General features: G+C 40.4%; 1 protein-coding gene across 1 annotated transcript in view; it reads right to left on the bottom strand.

The window, feature by feature from the left end:
• Nucleotides 1-18626, bottom strand: part of atxn1a (ataxin 1a) — a 116276-nt gene that overhangs the window by 80515 nt on the left and 17135 nt on the right. The window contains exon 2 of the mRNA XM_066673808.1: nt 5077-5258. The gene's annotated coding sequence lies outside the window, so the exon portion shown is untranslated. The remainder of the gene's footprint in view (nt 1-5076; nt 5259-18626) is intronic.

Below are 18626 nucleotides of genomic sequence, written 5' to 3'. Positions count from 1 at the left end.
TGCCCCGCTTTCTGCCTTTAAGGAACATAAAGACAAAGGAAGCGATATTTCCCTTTCTTATTGATTCCCAACCACTGTCAGTAAGTATTTTTCTTTTTTTTTTGTGTGGTGTGCAGATACAATAAGAATGCTTTCCAGTGATATAAATGCACTTGACGAAACATATTTGAAAGCATGGTGAATGAAAAGAAATCCATCTGCTCTAAGAAGGAAGGAGGGACGCAAGTGTGCTTAAATTACTCTGAGTGTTACAGAACCGGCGCTGTTCTTCAATACAGCTTTTAATGGACAGAAGGACACTCACTCCCACAATAAAGACCTGAACAGCCCCTTTGTGAGGAGAGAACCTTACAGCTCAGCACTCCACAAGGCTTTGGTAATTACAGACTATATGAATAAATTCATAAGCTCTGGTGCAGGTAATTAACTCATTGTTTAGTAATTAGAGAGGGAGAGAGAGAGACAGAGAGAGAGAGACATAGAGAGATAGAGAGAGAGAGAGAGAGATAGAGAGAGAGAGAGAGAGAGAGAGAGAGAGAGAGTAAGAGCGAGAGAGAGAGAGTGGGTGAAGGTGCAGGAGAAACATTATGAAGACGAGGGTGGGAAACTGAGTGAACAGACATAGAAAGAAAGCTACTAACAATGTGATCAGACCTCTTGCAAATTTGTGACGACTAACTCTTTCCTTTCAAGTGTTTTGTAGTTTTAAACACAAAGGATTTCAGGAAACTACATATGTTTTGAAGCACCCTGACTACCATTAGCTAGCTTGATCAATGCTGGCGTCTTGTAACTTGTTCCTCTATTGTAATCCAAATCCAAGAGGTACATATCATCGCTCTCCACTTAAAAACACGTATCCCCATTTTTGTGGATTTTTAGTTTACAACATCATTTGAACACAGCAGATGTCCTTCAGATAATGTAAACATTCCATGATGAATGAACTAATAGAAATGCTCCAAAATTACCAGGAATAAAATCTATTTACATTGACATCCAAGTTTTTTTTTTCCTTCTCCTGTAAAATTTTTAATTGGACGGTGAAGATATGTAACATTTTGTGTCCAAAAGTTCATTCATTCATTCATTCATTCATTATCTGTAAGCGCTTATCCAGTTCAGGGTCGCGGTGGGTCCAGAGCCTACCTGGAATCATTGGGCGCAAGGCAGGAATACACCCTGGAGGGGGCGCCAGTCCTTCACAGGGCAACACACACACATTCACACCTCCAGACACTTTGTAGTCAACAATCCACCTACCAACGTGTGTTTTTGGACTGTAGGAGGAAACCAGAGCACCTGGAGGAAACCCACACAGACACAGAGAGAACACACCAATCTTCTCACAGTCACCCGGAGCGGGACTTGAACCCACAACCTCCAAGTCCCTGGAGCTGTGCGACTGTGACACTACTGTGCCACCCATCATACACACACACACAGAAGTGTTTCCCAATGGCAAATGTCAGCTAGAGGGAAATAAATCAGTTTCAGCCCATAATTGGTCACATATTGGTCTTCTCGAATTTTGTAATAGGAAACAAGATAAGAGCTTTTTAAACTAACAGACATTACAGCTTTTTTACATTGATTCATCTTGATAATACTAATAATATATAAGTTTGTAGTAGTGGCCGATTTGTGATAAAGCTCCCTGCTGTGTCAGACCTTGGGGGTCTGTGTGAATGAAAGTGATTGTGAGGACAGTGTGGTGGTCAGAAAGAGCTGAAGGACAGGACCTACTCCAGGGCGGCTGCTGCATCTGCAACAGATCAGTTCAGTCACAGGACTGCTGCCGGTCTGTACAGAAGTGGACCTACAGAGGTCAGAGATGAGCTGCAAGGGAACAGTGGTGTAGCTCCACCTCGAGGCCCTGTGGTCAGTCAATCTCAGGTCAAGACTTCCAGACACACACTGACACACTGCACTCACTGTGTAGGAGCATCTGCTCGGATAATAATAGTAATAAAAAAATAATAATAAAACAAATGGTAAAAACAGAATGGAAACATGGCACGGAAATTGTGAAACAGTGCGTGCGTTGGGCACTGTTCTGAACACAGCATTCCAGAGCACAAGCAGGTTTTCCTGGCACTGCTAACTGCTGCAGATGAATAAAAGAGGCTCAGAGATAAGACAGAGAGAATGGAAGAGTGACAAGAAAGAAACGTGCTGAGCTACTTCTCATTCAGAATAGAAGGAAGAGAGTGAGCATGAGAGTGAGAGAGAAAGAAAGGCAGAGAAGACAGAAGAGAGAAATAAGGAAGAACTGGGATGAGACAATGAGAGAGGTAACTGAATGGAAAAAAAAGAACAGTGAAAATGCGACAGAGGAAACGAAGGAAAAAAAATGAGATAAGGGGAGAATGCAAATGAGAATGAGAGATAAAGAAGGAGGCAAAGGAGAAAAAAAAAATAAAGAGAGGAGGGGGAAGGAGAGACAGAGAGACACAGAGAGAGAGAGAAAGAGAAAGAGAAAGAGAGTAGGAGTAGATCTTTTCCAGAAGTCAAAGCAGTGCGATCACTCTGACAGATTTATGTACGCAACGCTGGCCACGACTACAGCTGCATCCACAACCACTATCAGAACCAGTCCCAGGGGACCCCGAGTTACACGTGCGCGCACACACACACACATAGCACATGCCCAGAAAAGCCTCTGTCTACCATTTATCAGATTCATATGCCGTCCACATTCAGCGTGTCCACCTACACGCAGCCGTCCTCACACAGAACCCCGTTCTTCCTCCAGAAGTAGAACACCAGGAACAGGAACATACAGGACTAAGGGGCTCCGCAGGGGGGTCCCCACGATTAACTCCACTGTCTCAATGCCCCAGGAGAGTAACTAAATGTTATGATCTGGGTCTGATTTGCACACACATCCTCAGAGGAAAAATAATGCATCACCCACCCACTGACTGCTACAGAGAGAGAGAGAGAGAGAGAGAGAGAGAGAGAGAGAGAGAGAATGTAAGATGCAGATGAGAGAGAATTTATAAATACAGGAAGTGGATGAATTCAAAATTCTGGGCTGAGAATGACCAGAGGGCTGGTTATGGATTGTAGAGATATGTCCTCTTTTAATTTTTAGCCTTGGAATATTTGCTTAAAAATGGATAGATAGCTGTACAGCAGGGGTTCTTTTTCTTTCACTGTAAGACGACTGGGAACTATTGAAAGCCACTCTAGTAGGTCTACCGCAGCAGTGACAGCGCATATATCAGTACGCTGGGCAGTATTTGAAAGTTTTACACTCTTTTTATTGAGACTGCATTACAGAAAATACACGGGGAAAAAGCATAAATCAGTCAAAATTATTGAGGCTACAAAAAAGATAGATTAAGAAAAAGACAAAGAAAAATAAATAAAAAAAGAGGATGGGGAAAGAGGGAGATCAAAATAAGGAAGCAGGAAAGAGACTACGTACAGTTTAGTTTCATGTTGATTATTGTTACTTGTGGCTACGCATAATTTTACATTGGTTTATGTCTCGCTTCTGCAACAGATATCACTAAGTAATTCACTAAATGACTTTATCAAGAGTTAATCTGGGTATATTCATGTAATCAGTCCTGGGAGAAGGATAACAGAATCTGAACAATGAACTGACCGCTCAACATAATTCATTAGTGTGTGTGTCGATTATGAGAAGCACCCAGGTAAAGACCAACAAACATCTGAGACTGAGCTGGAATTTAGAAAAACAATCTTTTAAACTGTGATTTCAACAGATAAATATTCAATCTTTCCGTCAAACAGACTGAAACAGGGTGAGAGTGAAGGTGTAAAACGGAGCGAATAAAACAGAGTCACACAGAAGCAGAGGTGAGAGGGAACACACAGAGAACAGGTGGACGGAAGCCAGGACAGGAGGCAGCTTTATACTCCAGTGAGTCAGCGACTCAGAGAGAAAGCAAGTGGGTGAGAGGAAGGAGAGGGAGAATGATGAGGAGCAGGAGGAGGGGTAATATAACCACACTGTACATTTCCACACAGCTGTGAGAAGAGGATGACCTCTTGTCACCTGCCTTTACACACAACTACTACAGAGAGAGAGAGAGACAAAGTGTGTGTGTGTGTGTGTGTGTGTGAGAGATGGGCAGGGTGGAAACTGGACAGTTACTCATGCAGCTGCCCCAGGCACCAGCACACAGCATTACACTTTTAAATCTGTAAATCTGACTCAAAGACACACAAAAACACAGAGGTCTCTGTCAACAAAGCGCCAACTGCACTCAGTTAGATACATAGGCTCCAAATTACTTTTACTTCTAGAATTAATTAACCTACTGGACATTACTCAGGCCACACCCCAGGCCTTCTTCAGTGCTATAGCATCTGCAGCAATCAGCAAATTCAAGTCACAGAAACATATCACATCAATTCTGCCATCATCACACTTTCAGCATAAATATTATATATAATACAAGCCATGCTACATCCTGTAAACTACTAAATGGCTTAGTGCCATCTTACTAAGCTTTAAGCTTTAAGTCTTTGTAAGCTCCATTAGCTAAAAAAAGGATGTGGCCAAACAGCACAAAAACAAGGCACAATTCACCAATTAAAGATTATATACATAACACCACTATATTATTTTCCAAAATAATATCTAAATAAATGACACATATTTAAAATGTATTTTTCTGACTCCTATTTTTTTTAAAAGTATACTCATTGTTACTTTGTTTACTAAATGATCTCTAACAGTTTAGCTGTTAAATTACTTGCTATTATTATTATTATTATTTTTTTAAACTGTACTCAGGTCTACATTTATGTTTTGGGGGATCTTCATGGCTTCTGCTAGTCATACCAGGTAAATGTAGTGTTAGTTGTGCTTAAACTAAATGGCTATAAAATGGTTAAAGCAGAAGGGCTGTTAAAACTGTGTCCAATTGGCAAATCAACAGTCTGCTGCTCATATTAAGCTAAAAAAAGCTGCAGGGAACACACTGAAACAAGACATCATTTTTGTGGTTTCTGGTTGTTAAAAACGATGTCTGTGAATGTATTTTATGAGCGAAGCGCCTGATTCACCAGAACAGCCCTGATGCCCCACCATCGTACCTGGAGTCTGAGGAGAAAGAGTGACCAGCTGCACGATCCTTCTCAGCTAAAGACACGGGTCCGGCTGTTAGCACAGTGACGGGTCAGTGTAGATCTGTGCTGGACTCTGAGTGGACCATGTGGATTCCTGCTCTCTCTGTCCAAGTTTGTGTTCATCTGCATCCAGCCGCTCTCACCATTCCCTGCAAATCAAAATGAGGAACAAAGTTCATAATTTGAATACAGGCTTTTTGGCAATTGCCCGATGTTCATGCTTTGATACTAAAAATGTAGACTTTCAGAGACTTTCAGAGACACTTCCAGAATCAGATCTGTGTTGGGGCCAAGGTATAACTTCTAACCTCCAACCTCCAACCTCCACCCACTCCCTGCATCCACCCCTCTTCATCCTCATACTATCCTCCATAAGCATTCCTCTGCAGAGCATTAAGAGGAAGGACTTGTTAAACAGAAGGCTCAGTGAGGGCTGCCTGAGTTTCTGACGCTCCCAGGGGAGGCGCATTCACAAAACAAACACTGCCCACTATTTATAGACGCCTGTCGGCATGGCAACCACTCTTTGTTTGTTTGAGTCAGAAACTATTTCTGCTCTTTGCTGAAACACGAGCGGTTTCGCTTCTTTCAAGACTGGAGCTTCTTTCAAGGCTGAAATCATAATTTATGGTTCATACAAATCGTGTTTATTCAAAGCAATGCTTAATCGCGTATGCAACAGTACACAGAGAGATGCTCTAAATGCCACTGAATGTGACTATCAAATGCATTCTGAGCAAAACATAATGAACAACGTTCTACAACCGTCCTCTTTTGGACACAATCTGAGCCACCACCCTTATCAGGAGAGAGATGGTAGAACAAGGCAATGCTGGAGACACAGCAAACTACTAATTAATCTTCAGGAGCTGTGTGTGAACCAGGAAAACACTGAACTCTGCACTGATCTTCCTGGATGAAGCTGGGCATCCTGGATGAATATGGAAATAGTTCTATTCGAACTTTAGTAATGTTTATGATAAATAAAGGTTAACAAATCTGCAGTTATTTTAAATTAATTCAAATTCAGTTATGAATTACCCCGTAAGCTTTACACTGCTTAATACAGCTTGCAGTTTCTTACATTGCAAATTATAATTACCATATAATTACATTTGTATTGCACTGTAATATCATTTTATAATGTTAACTATGCATTGGCCAAATTGCATGTAAGACTATTAACCTCCAGTCATTCTCTATGGCCATTCAGTGATCCTCGTCAAGATCTTAGCTCAAGTTCAGGCTCAAGAGGCTTTTATTATCATTTCCGCTAGTAGATGTACACAGTGAAATTAAACAACATGGTGACAATAACAGTGTCACATAATGGCCTGACTTGGTCATGGCTGAATGCCTTCAAATCATCGTAACAATGTTCCAACAACTCGTCTAAAACCTTCCCAGGAGAGTAAAAGGTGTCATAGTTGCAAAGTGGGGACAAACGACATAATTAATATCCTGGAGTTTAAAAGCAATGCTGGACAAGTAGCTACATGTCATATTATGAGTGTTAAATTCTCTGAAAAAATGTATATATGTGTGTGTGTGTGTGTGTGTGTGTGTGTGTGTGTAGCTAATTAGTTGGTGATCTGTTTTTATAGTCGTAAAGCAGATGAAGTCCTTTAAATTTTAGACAGCAGTATGATTGTTCTAAGGGAGTATAACACAACAAAGTAATAAAACACACATAAAAAAATGAACAAAATAATTATCATTTGCATATTGACACTTACTATTCAACAGTATTAATTCAACAGTATCAATTACCAGCACAAGATTAATGTTTAAGGCAGATGTGTAGAAAGGGAAATCCAGGTACTGTGAAAACCTGTGAGCATCTCTATGGCAACCAACACAGGTAGAGCAGCACCTATACTAACTTAAGCTCACACATATCAGACACACACACGCACCTCAAACTGACTCACTGGGTTTATTCTTTGTGAGCACAAATCCCACTCTATCGTATGAGTGACTTTACAGCGATAAGCATTTCATGAAGACATACAATATGTCATCGCTGTTAAAAATGCATCTCCAAGGTTAAACCATAGCTTTCAATGCAAGTGAACAAAGTGATATGCCATAATCTTCTGCACTGACTCTTCCTAATGCTATGAAACCTATGCCATTATAGTGAAACCTAGTAGCCTGGATGTTCCAGGGATTCTGTACTACATGTATTTAAAACATGGTGACTTTTAGTTGGAGGACCCACTATATGCAGCATAAAATTTTTCATTCAGTGTCAGCGAAGTGGTGTTAATTTACTGAACGAAAACTATTTGTCAATGACCTATTTTTCACAATAAGAGCTAGATGAGAACTAAATAAAAATTATTGTTATTTGAAGAAGAGAACAAAAAGAGCCGGCTGGAATTGTGAAGAGGAGTCGACTCCCAAAGAATCGTTTGTTTGAGTATCTGGGTGTTGCTCGTATCAAATGTTGGCCAATGATTCATAGAGATGAAACACTTGGAGTCGACTCAGTCTCGTTCGCGAGCGCCTCCTGCAGTGCATTGTGAAATTAAAATATTAACATGGCATTAAACCGTAATGTATTGGAAGGAAAGTGTGAACTTATGACGTTCATAAAGTTGGATGTTAACATGTTCTAAAATGTCACTTGGCTTAAGATTAAGCTACTGTTTATAAAAGTTAGTAATAAATAATACCTTTAAAATAGTAAAACCTTTAAAGCTGAAATTAGGCATCTGGTCTCCCTGGGTCTGTATGGGTGTCCTCCATGTACTTGGGTTCCCCCCACAACACCTTTTAAGGTGGACAGGCCATGTGGAAATGTCCAGCAGTGTGAGTGACAGAGAGTGAGTAATGCCTTGCAATGGACTGGAGTCCTGTCCAGAGTGTGATCCTGCCTTGGGCCCTGTGATTCGGGGGAGGCTCTGGACTTACAGTAATAGTGATCAGGAATTAGAATGTAGGATTAGAAGGAGTCTGTAGTGACAAATCTCTCATAGAAGCGAGTCTGTCTGTCTGCCTTTGTCTCTGTCCTTTGACACAGTTCTGTGAAATAAATCGAAGAACAAGATAACCTTAATTCCACTGAGCTAGTAACAAAGTTTACTTCTGCAATGTTGCAGAGGGAGGGCTGGGAGCCTCTGCAATAGATAAGACACACACACACACACACACACACAAACACACACACGCATGCATGCACAAACATGCACACACACACACACACACACACACACACACAGTTTTCTCCTGACTCAGCGGTTGTGGGTAGTGGTTTCATTTCTCACTAAGAGTCTCACAGAAGCCTGACTAGAGTAACCAGAGCAGACTGGACACACCTCTTTACAAGAACATTACAGTCAAGACAAAAAAAAAAGAGACACAGTTCTGTAGAATATTACAACTCACACTACTGGACACACCAAGTCTATAAACTTGAATTCGGTTACTTTTAGGTTCACTCATTATGGACACAGATATTTAACTCTTCATGCCCAGCGTGTATAATCTCAAAAGAAAAAGCCTTAAACAAAATGGGAGCTTTAAAATCACTAAGGCCCAATAAGAGTATAGATTCCCCAAGGCATCAATGGAACTGCATGCTCTGAGGTGATATGAAGCTCAATACCTGTCCTCACCAAAACAGCAACTGTGGCTGAATGCAATCATATCCTCACAGCAGTGTTCTAATATCTAATGTAAAGCCTCCTCAGAACAAGACTGAGCAGGCTGTTATTGCGTGGAGAAGTCCCGCTTTGGAAGTCCCCAAACTTTTGACCACACAATGTAGCAGCCTGAACCATCTGAACAGTCCACGTTAAGTCTGCCATACATTTCTGTTTACAAATACTTTGCACTTAGATGATACCTTCCCATGACTGACGCTCTCCTCCTTCGCTGTTGCTAGGCCATCTGACTGTCTGTTGCTAGGACGGAGTTGAGCAGCCAATGACAGGTCACATGAGACCCAGTAGTCAAGGCAACTTGGCCGAAAGGAACGTGGTCACTGTAGGTTCTTGTGAAGCTTTTGCTCTCGTTCCATTTGCTTTCCCCCGCTCCAGTGACGGCAGTGTTGGTAATTGATCTTGTATTTCATTTGGAGACAGAGTCCAGACAACATTTAAGATCTTTGGGCTTTTGGGAAACTGATAGTAGGTTTCCTTCTTCTATCCTTCACATGAAGATCTTTTCTTTCCATGATCTGACGGTTAATGGGAGCTATAGAGCTCTTTAGCTCACTACACAAGCAATATTTGGTTTGGAACACACACTGCATGTGTACACCTTTCAAATATATTGTGAAGGCTTTGCTCTAAAAGCTGGAACATTTCTGTCAGGATTTGTTTGGAGCATTAGGGGGGCAGGGTACTCATTTTGGATGATTAGTTTTGGACTACTCCAACTCACCCTAAAAGTTTTCAATGGTGTTCCATTGTGGCAAAAATAACAAAAACAAACACATACATTCATATGAAATAAAATTAAATTAAAAAGCATGTTTCGGCAGCTTTACAATCCATTTCTGGGGAGTATTCATACCCTTCTACCATAAGCCACTGAGCAAGGTGACCTTAAGGTCATGTTCAGTTGCCTCAATTCATGCTTCTTTCTATTGAAGTGACTCTATAGCTGTGTTCTAAGTGGGTTTAGTAATTCACGCACCACAGTGTTCCTACAAACATTCAGACACCAAGATCTTCATGGTCCAACATTAATGCCCAAGACCTGTCCAATACACTCATGGCTTAATGCCATCAAAACCTCACAGAAATGTTGTGAGATCTAGTTTAAAGCCTTGCCAAAAGAGAAGAGGCAGTTATTGCAGCGAAGGAGGCCAAACTACTTCTTAATGCCCCTCATCTCTGAAGAACTCCTGATGTGTCAGCCTCAAAAATTCCACTGAATCAGCCGATTTCAGACCCCAAGCATTTTGTCTGATCAGTGGAATGTAGGAGGAGACTGTGCACCTTTGACTTTTCATTGAACCAGTGCTTTAAGTTCAAGTGACCTCAGGTCCACAACAATGTAATAAAATGACCTTTCATTTGCTTTGCTATTTATGAAGAGCCACCGACATCATAGCAGAGGGTAGTGGCATTCCTTACACTAAATGAGTGATACTGGACATATGGCAGCCACTGAATTGATTCTAGTAGAGTCAGTGTGGCTTTGTTTTAAATAACAGTGAGAAGCCACTACACTAGTCCAGCTAATCTGCTCTAAATAGACTGGTCAACATCACGAACAAAAAGTAGCGTTCCTCACTTATCTCGTGTATGAGAGTGTAATCCAGAACTAAAGAGACAGACAGAAGCTTCAGTGCTTTGTAAACACCTCTACTTTCATGTGTGTATGTGATATTCCTGAGGGTTTTCTCTGTGTCAGGAAGAATTCACAGTACAGTCAAGTTCATCTCCCCTCCACATCACCAGCTGTGTTTATATTACAAAAAGATGAGCCAAGAGGGTTCTACCTTCACCCCCCACCACCTCCATCCCAACACACACACACACACAATAATAATAAGCTCTCATTCTCCTAGTCTGTCATTCTTTTAGTCTCTTCTCCACCTTTTGCTCTGTCTATCACTACCCCTCTCTCTCTCACTCTGTCTAAACTTTCTCTGAGGCTAACCCTGTGCTGTCTGTCTGCTTGTCTGTCTATCTGTCTGACTTTCTGTCTCTTTTGTCAGACTCTGCATGTCTTTGCTTATCAGTCCCTCTTTTTGGTTACGTGCTACTTTTCTCAGACACCCCCTCCACAGTGTAGAAAAGTAGTGTTCTGATCTCTCACCTTCCTGAAAGTGTAGACTCAATGTGCTAAAGACTCAGTGATTAAAGACAAACAACTGTGTGACACACATCATAATTAATTTCAAGCCAAAAAAGGACCAACTTTTAAACACGTGTAGAACTAACATTCGCCTTTATTTACACATACAGCACTATGCTTATTAATGCTATTCTCATAGTGATAGTCATAGTCATAGTGACTAGATATGACTATGACTAGATAGTCAATGTCATTAATGCTATTCTCATATATATATATATATATATATATATATATATATATATATATATATATATATATATATATATATATATATATATATATATATATATATATATAAATAAATAATGGTTTGCAGAGCAACAGATGGACTACAGTCTGGAATTGTAGAACTACAAATGCTTACATATTACTATTAAATAATGTTCTAATTCATGTTGATATTAAGAGATATTTAAAACTATTGGTTTTCTGCCATTTCCTTAAGTTTAACAAATTTGATTAAACAGAACTGACAGTCGTATCTGTTAATTTACATATAATTTAACATATGAGCTTATTCAACACAAACATTTGGAGAGATATTGTCAGTGAGTAAAATTTTAGCACTTTTAACCCAGTATCAATGACAAAATCTTTATGGAGGTCAGGTCCAAAAAGATAAACAGTGAGAGAACTACGCCCTGAGAAGATCTCTACAGAAGGCCTGAAGGATTAGGGTAGAGAGTAGAATTCTGTCACTGCACAAGGCTCGGAAATCCTCCAAGCTTATCTTGACCATTGTTTTTGCTTAAACAGAACTTGCCTGTTTCTGACCAAAAGTGAGCACATGCCAGAGGCATCCACCAGCAGGCAGCGACAACACCAGCAGACATCACAACCACAGAGGAGACTGGGGCCTAGCAGAACGGGCCATTTCTGTACAGATACTACCGGCAATTCTCCATTTGTGGTGTGGTGTGAGCAAACGTTGCCAGCAGTGAGACACTAATCTTCCAGAGGAAAGAGACAAACACTGTGCTGTAGGTGTTTGTTCATAAAGCTACAGGTCACCTACAAAAGCCTTTCATAACAACAGACATAAACCTGCATACACATCTATTAACTGTTACTCCACGCCTCGAGTGTCACAAAGGCTATTTTAGTCGGTTTAACTCTAGAAACAATGATGATTTATTATTGGAATAAGCCTTAACAGACCTTTACGTAGTCTTATGTCACCAGTCATAAAAGGCTTATGTAGCCTGTAGAACAAGCCACTATTGTGCAGTGTTACCATAAGACATCCTCTGCAGCTTTTCTGAACAAGTGATTCAAAGTCCAGCAGCCTGGCTCACACACCAAGCTTAGAAAATGTTACATAACTCTGAGCATGCCCCACTGGCCTGCTCAAAGTCCTCCCCCTCACCCAGCAGGCTGACCTCTGACCTGTGTGTGTACTGTATGACATGCTTATGACACTCCTGACAAGAGTGAACACTCAGCTGCAAAACACAGCCAGGACAACAGTCACATTATTATTCTTTAGGAAGCTATACAATGCATCAATGAAAGTACACTGCACTGAACAGAACTATTGACTGCACACTGTTACTGACTCAGTTATTTTGGCACGAGTCAGAATGGGAACAGAAGTGGGCATTATAGCGTGCCTTTCTAAGCATATGGTAGACACAGTCACGTGAACATTTGGACAATCCTTGTCAAATAACACTAAGAAAATAGCTGAATGTTTTCAAGACACATCTACAAAGGACAAACTTAAATGTTTGTGTGCATATTTTGTAATGAAGAAAAATACAAAACAGGGACCAACATCATGATGAAACCATTCGTTTCAGAAGAAACATTGTGTAAACGTATCCAAACTTTTAGCCAGTGTGTAAATACTGTATTCCAGACCTATAGATGAAAAATAAACCATAAAACAGACATCTATAAAAGGGGCATCAAGCACTGTGGGGCTTTTTAGCTTTTTTTAAAATGCTCTATAAACTTGAGCACTTATTATCTGAACGTCATTAGAACCTACTCTTATCAGTATAATCAATACCATTCTGAAATCAGTGCAGTTAGATTGCAAAGTCTTTAAATGAGAGCTTAGTGCTAATAAAACAGCTGATGGAGCTGAAAAACAAGATACTGAATTGTATTACTCTAGAGAGTATAATAGTAATAGTACAAACTCTGTGCTAATCTGCTCTGAGACTAATCAGAAAGAACAGAGCGAGAGAGAACAAAGTAATAAGGGAGGAATAAGAGAAGATCTGTGCTTTTCCAGCACTAAGTTTAGTACAGTGCAATAGTGTAAACTTCACCCCAGGGTGTGTGACCTGATGAGTTGTCAATGTGCAAGTGAGAACCGCAAACTCTGGATCTAAAAATCAGCCCACCACTGTGACTAGCAGAGGGGCACAATTTAAGGGCATACCTTAGGGTCCAGGGGCATGCTGTCATGTGGAAAATAGCAAAAGCTTTCATAAAATATCCTCTAAATAATCAATATTCTCACCACAAGCATGTTAACCACAATCTGCAATAGTTTTAACAGTGAAACAAACTGAACCAGTTGGAAAACCCTGGTCTTCACCGATACAGCTGAGAATATAAGAAAAAGGCTCTTACGTAACTCCAGACTAATGCCAGCCATACAACCCTCAACATTAACTTAAATATGAATGATTAGGTAATAAACTGTTACTGAAAAGAACAGTAAAGAACATTTACTGTTCTTATTTTAGACACAGACACCCAAGACAAAAGCTATTTAGAAAGCTTCATTTTAGAATGTGTGTGACTCTACTGTCACATTACGCTGAGAATCTACTCCATATCTTTGTCTTATTTAATAGTACTACGCCTAAAGTCTCTGTGATGTTCCATCTGTGGTTTGGTTGCAAAATGACCTGTCATCTTTAATGCTTCTTTTTTTTAAGGTCTGGAAAGACACCATTCAAATAAAACATAGTATTATTACTGATTTTATTACTATTATTAGACTAAATGACTGCCGTCTAGACTTTATCCTCCATTTAGTCAGCTCCACTTAGTGAAATCTAGTCTGGAACAGCTCCCTGCGGACCCTGGAGTGCCACACCTTCCTCGGAGGAGTGGGGTAATCCCCCCTGCCCACATCCACAGCGGGTATAATGCTGGATAAGAGCTTTCTGCGAGGTATTAAGACCCCCAGATTCATGCTTAGGAACATGGTTTACCTCCTCCCTGAGCCTTCACACAACAACTTCACACACAAATTCCCTGTCGCACACGCAAAGTTCTATTCAAATATTCTCACACGCACACGCACAAAAAATGAGTAGGATCTCTCAGCTTGTTGTGCATAAAGAGCAGGCTCCCTGTCTACGTGCTGTAAAACAGTGGACCGTAGGCAGTGGGCAGTTACACTAAGAATGAGACACCACAGAGCACATTGATCTGTGTGATCTCCGCAACAGCAAACTGCACTCCATCATGCTGACAGCATTCCCTGTGTGTGACTACAGCAAGCTTCATACGCTTTCCACACTCTTTTCAGATCAACAATAGCTGCAGCTGAATGGCCCACAATGAATTAAAGGCCAAGGGTTTTTTTTTTCCTCTCACAAGAACATTTATATCCCTTTCAATGGAAATTCTTGCATTCTCACATTGCACTCGCTCTCCCCTCAACTTGTACTCTATTTTAGTCACTCTCCCTCAAGCTCTTGCTCAAATTCTGTCTCTAATAAAGCTCTCTCTCGTTTTTTTCTCTGACTCACCCTGTTTCTCTCTCTCTCTGTTTATTCTCTGTCACTCTCTTAGGCTCTGTATGTGTTATTCTACTTCTCTATTTGTTCACTGTCCTTTTCTCCCTCTCTCTCTCATTTAAGTCAACTCTCAATCACTAAATTAAGTCTCAATCACTCTCTCACTATCACTCACTGACTCACTCGTTTTCTCAGTCACTCGCTTACTCTCTCACTGTAAAAGTGTGTCCGATTCAGAGAAGTGGACATTGAAAAGGGACTAAACGGACACAGTAATGTTCATGCTCCTGATCTGTTATTTTTAACACACACAGAAGAGATGCACCAGTAAATCTAATTTCATTAAGACAATCATGACACGCTGATTCCAGTAGATGGGACATATTTTACAGCATGGTTCTTGTCGAGTTCTTTTCAAAGAGGAGCTCAGTGGTCTGTGAAGACACAGCATGTGACACACCTTGTGATTGTTCATCAGGGAGGTGTGGGTGGGTGGGTGCTTCTTTTATTGTTTTTGTGAGAGTGGAAGCTTGGGATGCAGCAAAATAAAATCAGAGGATTCAGAAGGATTCAGACACTCACAATTAAAGACTGTACCACTGCCGTTATTTCTTTCGATGCCCAAAAGGCATTGGATCAGACAGAGAAACTATTTAAAGATTAGGGTTCCGGGACCTTCTTACTCAGGGATTAATGCTTTATTTATGCCCAGAGCACAGCCCCAGAAGACACACAAGCAGAGCATTTTCCTGTTTTTATGTCTTAGCAATAATTGTATTTGTTTACAGAATCGAATAAAGGCCCATCTCCTGTTTTCCATATTCCTATTTCCAAAGAAATGTAAAGGTCTGCAAGGTTTTTTTCTCTGGTAATTGTTTTCCAAAACCGGGAGCAATCAGCCAATAACATTCACTGACAGAGACAGCCCTGATCCCAGCACCAAAAGTTTGAGAGTGATATTGTGGTCAGTGTGCACACAACTCCTCTCTCTGCACTCACAAGTTTCACATTTGCACTCAACAGATTTAATATTGAAATAAATTGAATATTGAAGTGGCACCATACCGTTGTTTAAACGACATATTATGATTCATTAATTTAAAGCAAACGGTTAAAGCTGGAGATTATGCTGTTTATCTATGTTGACATGCATAATATCAGAATGGTCACTCTACTACAATTGCTGTATATTTCTAAATATCCTCATCTTGTAAACAATTTGCAAACATTTTACCATTTATCTGGGCCTAACCGTAACCCTACACATATATCAAGAAGGCAGTTACATAAGCTTACTACAACAGATGACCCAGGCTGTACATACCTCTATATATGCATAAATACTCTGCTGCCATTGCCAGAGCAATAGTGTCAAGAGTGTGTTCTGGGAAACCACTGCTTGAAGTTTCTCCATTTTAGTTATGAATTAATACGTTGTCAGTACATTAAAAGCCTCTCTTCCCTGCCTTTTCTTTTTAAAAGATGAAACTTCTCAGAAGAATAATGAGTAATAGTTTTTGTTATAAGAAGCTAGTTTGAGGAATTTAAATCAAAACGTCTTCTCTACTTTTGATCTCTACCTATACACCATAAGCTCATAATCATTGCTTTGTTTCATCACAGCTACATTACATTTTTAATATGAAAAGAGAGTGGACTGCAGTGCATTAAGGACTTTAATATTTGCCCACCTTTTCTCAATTTTATCATACGATACCTTCAAAGTAAACCAAAGGAGCAGGTTCTGTATGAACTGCTCATGCCACATTCAGATTCCAAGCATCTAGCCTCTCACTTTGTTTCTGCCTTTACATTAGCTGTATGCACTGTCCACCTGAAAGATAAAAGGACTGCAGAGGTGAGTGAAATTATCTGCAGAAATGTGGGACTGTCCAATATGTATTGTTCTTTCATTAACCTCAGAAAAAGGCTTATTCAGTTTTAGTTTCTCCATGGCGTTTATCACACTCTGAGGAGTTTGGAAATATAAAACTAAAGTGTCTGAGGGATCTCTGTACATTTGATCCGGTTCTGCTGTATGGTGCATCAGTACTGGTTTAGGGTCTTCAACTGTTTGTCAAAAGGTTTTGAAGTAAAAACTTCCCCAGATAATATTTTGAATATCTCTGGATACTCTGAGAGAACCTTCTCCGTATCCCTCACGCAGCAGCGAGCCTTAATGGATGGCAATAATCTGTTAAAGGGTTACAGAATAATGGCAGACCCTTGAAATTTACATTTCTTAATACTGAAACAGACTATTGTTGCAATTTCTATTAATTTTGTTATTTTGTCTTTTCTATTGCCACTGTTGTGTGTATGACTTTGTAAATTTTAATAAAATATTTAAATATTTAAGAGACTTTACAACACTTAGTAATTGGAATGGGGAAATATCTAAGGCCAAAATTCACTTAAAAGGTTTTATGTGACACTGGAGTTAAATTAACAAAAGAATTATAATCACCATAAAAATCGGGCTGCAAGATGAGAGCTTATAGCTTTGTCCACATCAGTGAGTCCTGCTACTATTCACAGTCTGGAAAAGACCACAGAAAAGCAGCAAGTCTGTCCTTGGATGCCTTTGCCACCTGTGTGTGTGTGTGTGTGTGTGTGTGTGTGTGTGTGTGTGTGTGGTGTGTGGTGCTGTATATGAGACATGTCAGTATCCCTGAGCATTCGTCTCCCCAGTGGCCTGTATATGATGACCCTGCTTATGTAATGAAGGTTGAAGTGACATGGAGATCATAAACACACACCCACACACAAGTGGAGACACACACACACACACACACACAGGAGAGCTGTTTTGCGTTCTTAGCCGCTAGACAGCAGTTACTTAATGCACACTGGAGCTAATGATATCAGTTGAGATGTGAGGCCTGCTGGGGCTGAGCCAAAGTGTCAAGGTCTGAAAACTTTCCCGAGTCCCCCTGGGGCATCTGGCTTTTCTACAATCAACAACAGCCACTGTTCAGAGCCCCACCCACCATGTGTGTTTTATTCAGGGAATGACATGAGGTGTGTGTTGGTGAGGGAATAGTGTGTACATGTTTGTGCTAATAGTGAAGCACTGAGAGTGACATGTTGCTGGTGGAAAAGTGCCTCAGTAAAACAAGTCAGGAATGTTGTCAATGAACATTGAATCTACAAAAAATGGGTGTGGTTATCCTTAGTGTTTATTCATTTAATGGGTTATGCAAATAAGGAACGTGTAGGATATGGGCGGCATGGTGGTGCAGCAGGTAGTGTCACAGTCACACATAGCTTCAGGGACCTGGAGGTTGTGGGTTTGAGCACCGCTCTGGGTGACTGTCTGTGAGGAGTTTGGTGTGTTCTCCCAGTGTCCGTGTGGGTTTCCTCCAGGTGCTCCAGTTTCCTCCCATGGTACAAAAACACACACTGGTAGGTGGACTGGTGACTCAGAAGATTGTCCACAGATATGAGTGTGTGTACCTAGCCCTAGAATGCTTTGCATTGTAGTGCCAGTCCCAAAGCCAGAATAAATAGGGAGGGCATCCAGCGAAAAAATGTGCCTGTTCGATGATGCAGATCACTTTTGATCCTCTGTGGCAACGTGGATGGGACCAGCCAAAAGAAGAAGGATGTGAGAAAATTAAAGTTTGCAGTGTATTTTACAGTTTTGCATATTCTAACAATATACATTCTCATAGCTTGGTGTAGTATGGGGGCAATATGATGATTTTCATCATTCAGCTTTAGGGTCTGGATAGATCAGTCAGTATAGCATCAGATTTTTAATCTTTTAGTAAATCACAAAAATAAATAAATAAATAAATAAATACAACCTCTTATGCTTGCTGCATGTAAGAAAAACAAACCATGCACTTTGGTTTTTACTTTGTAAAACATCTATACTTGTCTTTGGGATAGTACTGTGAACAATGAATCACTGAAATGATCAAACTTCCCGTCCCTAGATGGCACTATGTAAATAAATCAGTCCAATCTGCACAGAATCAGAGCTGGATGTTA

The sequence above is a fragment of the Hoplias malabaricus genome, chromosome 6 (assembly GCF_029633855.1).
Source record: "Hoplias malabaricus isolate fHopMal1 chromosome 6, fHopMal1.hap1, whole genome shotgun sequence".
Classification (NCBI taxonomy): domain Eukaryota; kingdom Metazoa; phylum Chordata; class Actinopteri; order Characiformes; family Erythrinidae; genus Hoplias; species Hoplias malabaricus.
This window is presented reverse-complemented; position numbering and strand designations above follow the sequence as displayed.